Genomic DNA, 4,989 nt, shown 5'->3' on the forward strand with positions numbered 1-4,989 from the left:
GCACCAAGGAGCGCTCTGAAGTGTGCTCCAAGGTGCGGCGTGCACGAAGTCGGAGCTCGGTTTGCCCCGGGTGTGCACCTCGGGTGCGCACCTCGCGTGCACCTTCGCTGCGGTGGGCACCTTGGCTGGGTTGCGCGCCTTGGTGGGCACCATGCAGTGCACGAAGTCGGAGCCCGGTTTGCCCCGGGCGCGCACCTCCGCCAGGGTGGGCACCTTGGTGCGCACAACTTGCCTGGGCTGCGCACCAGGAAGGGCTCAAGATGGCACCCGCGTTCCGTTTTTTTCACTATCTTTCAGAACGGAAATTTTAAAATATCGTTTTTTTTTGCCTTTTCTGGAAATTAGTGAAGGCAGCGCATCAAAGGTGCGCAACGCTGGTGCGAACCTGGGAGCGCTCCGATGTGTGCTCCAAGGTGCGGCGTGCACGAAGTCGGAGCCCGGTTTGCCCCGGGTGCGCCCTGGTGGGCACCATGGTGCGCACCAAGGAGCGCTCCGAAGTGTGCTCCAAGGTGCGGCCTGCACGAAGTCGGAGCCCGGTTTGCCCCGGGCGTGCACCGCGGGTGGGCACCTTGGTGCGCATGCCTTGCCTGGGCTGCGCACCAGGGCGGGCTCAAGATGGCACCCGCGTTCCGTTTTTTTCACTATCTTTCAAAACGGAAATTTTAAAATCTCATTTTTTTTTGCCTTTTCTGGAAATTAGTGAAGGCAGCGCATCAAAGGTGCGCACCTCGCTGCCCACCACGGTGCGCAACGCCGGTGGGCACCCGGGAGTGCTTCGAAGTGTGCTCCAAGGTGCTGCGTGCACGTTGTCGGAGCCCGGTTTGCCCCGGGTGCGCACCTCGCGTGCACCTTCGTCGGGGTGGGCACCTTGGCTGGGTTTGCCCCGGCTGCGCTCCGAAGCGGGGTTATTGGAGCGCCGCCTCTTTTTTTGTCGGAGCGTTTGGTGGGGTTTCTCGCATTGGCTCTTCCCAGGCCCGGTTGCCACCCTGGCGCGCACGAAGTCGGAAGTAGGGTTAATTGCCCGGGTGCGCACCTTTGCCAGGGTGGGCACCTTACCTGGGCTGTGCACCAGGGCGGGCTCAAGATGGCACCCGCGTTCCATTTTTTTCACTATCTTTCAAAACGGAAATTTTAAAATCTCCTCTTTTTTTTGCCTTTTCTGGAAATTAGTGAAGGCAGCGCATCAAAGGTGCGCACCTCGCTGCCCACCTTGGTGTGCTCTGAGGTGCGCACCCGGGAGCGCTACGAAGTGTGCTCCAAGGTGCGGCGTGCACGTTGTCGGAGCCCGGTTTGCCCCGGGTGCGCACCTCGCCTGCACCTTGGCCGGGGTGGGCACCCTGGCTGGGTTTGCCCAGGGTGCGCTCCGAAGCGGGGTTACTGGAGCGCCCCCTCTTTTTTTGTCAGAGCGTTTGGTGGGGTTTCTCGCATTGGCTCTTCCCAGGCCCGGTTGTTGGGTGCGCTCCCACCCTGGCGCGCGCGAAGTTGGAAGTTGGGTTAATTGCCCGGGCGCGCACCTTCGCCAGGGTGGGCACCTTGGTGCGCACACCTTGGCTGGGCTGCGCACCAGGGCGGGCTCAAGATGGCACCAGCATTCCCTTTTTCTCACTATCTTTCAAAACGGAAATTTTAAAATCTCGTTTTCTTTTGCCTTTTATGGAAATTAGTGAAGGCATCGCATCAAAGGTGCGCACCTCGCTGCCCACCTTGGTGTGCTCCGAGGTGCCCACCACGGTGCGCTCCGAGGTGCCCACCACGGTGCGCAACGCCGGTGCGAACCCGGGAGCGCCCCGATGTGTGCTCCAAGGTGCGGCGTGCACGAAGCCGGACCCCGGTTTGCCCCGGGTGCGCACCTCGCGTGCACCTTGGTGCGCACACCTTGGCTGGGTTGCGCGGCCTGGTGGGCACCATGGTGCGCACCAAGGAGCGCTCCGAAGTGTGCTCCAAGGTGCGGCGTGCACGAAGTCCTAGCCCGGTTTGCCCCGGGTGCGCACCTTCGCCGCGGTGGGCACCATGGCGTGCACGAAGTCGGAGCCCGGTTTGCCCCGGGTGCGCACCTCGCGTGCACCTTCGCCGGGGTGGGCACCTCGGCTGGGTTGCGCGCCCTGGTGCGCACCAAGGAGCGCTCCGAAGTGTGCTCCAAGGTGCGGCGTGCACGAAGTCGGAGCCCGGTTTGCCCCGGGTGCGCACCTTCGCCGCGGTGGGCACCCTGGTGCGCACCATGGCGTGCACGAAGTCGGAGCCCGGTTTGCCCCGGGTGCGCACCTCGCGTGCACCTTCGGCGGGGTTGCGCGCCCTGGTGCGCACCAAGGAGCGCTCCGAAGTGTGCTCCAAGGTGCGGCGTGCACGAAGTCGGAGCCCGGTTTGCCCCGGGTGCGCACCTCGCGTGCACCTTCGGCGGGGTTGCGCGCCCTGGTGGGCACCATGGTGCGCACCAAGGAGCGCTCCGAAGTGTGCTCCAAGGTGCGGCGTGCACGAAGTCGGAGCCCGGTTTGCCCCGGGTGCGCACCTCGCGTGCACCTTCGCCGCGGTGGGCACCATGGCGTGCACGAAGTCGGAGCCCGGTTTGCCCCGGGTGCGCACCTCGCGTGCACCTTCGCCGGGGTGGGCACCTCGGCTGGGTTGCGCGCCCTGGTGCGCACCAAGGAGCGCTCCGAAGTGTGCTCCAAGGTGCGGCGTGCACGAAGTCGGAGCCCGGTTTGCCCCGGGTGCGCACCTCGCGTGCACCTTCGCCGCGGTGGGCACCATGGCGTGCACGAAGTCGGAGCCCGGTTTGCCTCGGGTGCGCACCCCGCGTGCACCTTCGCCGGGGTGGGCACCTCGGCTGGGTTGCGCGCCCTGGTGCGCACCAAGGAGCGCTCCGAAGTGTGCTCCAAGGTGCGGCGTGCACGAAGTCGGAGCCCGGTTTGCCCCGGGTGCGCACCTCGCGTGCACCTTCGCCGCGGTGGGCACCTTGGCTGGGTTGGGCACCATTGAGCGCTCCGAAGTGTGCTCCAAGGTGCGCACCATGGCCCTCCAAGGTGCGCAGCATGGCGTGCACGAAGTCGGAGCCCGGTTTGCCCCGGGTGCGCACCTCGCGTGCACCTTCGCCAGGGTGGGCACCTCGGTGCGCACACCTTCTCAATGTTTTCTTGCCTTTTCTGGAAATTGGTGAAGGCAGCGCATCAAAGGTGCGCACCTCGGTGTGCTCCGAGGTGCGAACCCGAGAGCGCTCCGAGGTGCCCACGAAGTCGAAAGTCGGGTTAATTGCATTGTTTTCCCCGGGTGCGCTCCGAGGTGCGCAACATCGGTGCGCACCAAGGAGGGCTCCGAAGTGTGCTCCAAGGTGCGCACGATTCGGAGCTCGGTTTGCCCGGGGTGCGCACACCTTGGCTGGGTTGCGCACCCTTTGTGCGCTCCAAGGTGCGCACGAAGTCGGAGCTCGGTTTGCCCCGGGTGCGCACCTTCGCCAGGGTGCGCACCTTGATGCGCACGCCTTGGCTGGGCTGCGCACCTTGGTGGGCGCCATGGTGCGCACCTTTCGTGCGCTCCAAGGTGCGCACGAAGTCGGAGCTCGGTTTGCCCCGGGTGCGCACCTTGGTGGGCGCCATGGTGCACTCCGAGGTGCCCAAGATTGGTGCGCAACAAGGAGCGCTCCGAAGTGCGCTCCAAGGTGCGCAGGTGCGCGCGAAGTCGAAAGTTGGGTTAATTGTCCGGTTTGCCTCGGGTGCGCACCTTGCGTGCACCTTCGCCAGGGTGGGCGCCTTGGTGCGCACACCTTGGCTGGGCTGCGCACCCGGGCGCGCACACCTTGGCACCCGCGTTTCCTTCATTTTAAATTTTTTTTTTTTACAATCTCTCAAGTGGGAAATTCTATAATCTCAACTTTTTTTGCCTTTTCAGGAAACTTTTGAATGGAGCGCATCATTGGTGCGCTCCGAAGTGTGCTCCAAGGTGCGCACCTCTGGTGTGCTCCAAAGCTCTCTCCAGCTGCGTGCACCTGCCCCGGCCGCGCACCCGGCCCCGCCCAGCTTCGCTCACCTGTCCCGGGCGTCTGGTGCGGAACCTTAGAGTAAGAAACATCACCGTGCACCTTGGCCAACGTGCGCGACTCGACCGAGCGCGCACTGGCCGAGGTGCACACCGATTTCACCTGGGTGCGCGCGCAGCACCTCGGGCGCACCGGGGTGCGCGCACAACGCCCGGGTTGCACCGTGGCCTGTGTGCTCGGGGCGCCTCGGGTGCGCGCTCGGTGTCGCCCCCGCGCGCGCGGTAGTGCGGGCAGCGCACCCCGGCCCGGCCCGGCCCCGACGAGAACGCAAACGGGCAAAAGGTTTATTCAAATAGCATTGCGACGCCCGGCGAAAAACTAAGAAAGGGTGCAACACCGGGACTTCCCGGGAGGTCACCCATCCTAGTACTACTCCGGCCCAAGCGCGCTTAACTGCGGAGTTCTGATGGGATCCGGTGCACTAACGCTGGTATGATCGCACCCGTTATGAGCTTGTCGCAGTGTGTACTTAGCAAACCGCGACCCACGTGCGAATCCACCCCGGCCACCCACCCCCGTCGAGGTGCACACCCTCCCTCGCGAAGTGCGCCCCGTTCGCCAAGTGTGAGCCCTGCCCGGGTGCGCGCACCTTGCTAGGGCGTCGGGTGTGCACCCGGCCCGGCCTACGTGCGTGCACCTGGACGGGGCGTCGTGTGCGTGCAGTGTCCCGTCTGCAACGCGGTGCCCACACACCACCTCGGGCGCAACGACGTGCGCTCACATGTGGGCCGAGTGCACCTTGGTGCATGTTCGGGGCGCCTCGGGTGCACGCTCGATCTTGCCCCGGTGCACCAAGGCGCTCGGTTTGCCCCGGGTGCGCACTTGGTGCAAGGTGGGCACCCAAAATAGGGATCAAGCACCAAAACACAAGTTTCGGGATGCAAAATGGGACCCAAGGACCACAAATGCGTTCCAAGACCCATGATGGGTCCACGAGAACAAAAATGTGTTCCGAGACTTAA

The 4,989-nt window shown here is 64.6% G+C and overlaps 1 non-coding gene across 1 annotated transcript; it reads right to left on the reverse strand.

Moving 5' to 3' along the window:
- Window positions 1–4,352: 4,352 nt before the first annotated feature.
- Window positions 4,353–4,471, reverse strand: LOC131870361 (5S ribosomal RNA). The gene has a single exon (XR_009368673.1). It is a non-coding gene; the product is annotated as a 5S ribosomal RNA (ribosomal RNA).
- Between the last annotated feature and the right edge of the window lie 518 nt (window positions 4,472–4,989).

The sequence above is a fragment of the Cryptomeria japonica genome, unplaced genomic scaffold (assembly GCF_030272615.1).
Source record: "Cryptomeria japonica unplaced genomic scaffold, Sugi_1.0 HiC_scaffold_323, whole genome shotgun sequence".
In the NCBI taxonomy this organism is placed as follows: Eukaryota; Viridiplantae; Streptophyta; class Pinopsida; order Cupressales; family Cupressaceae; genus Cryptomeria; species Cryptomeria japonica.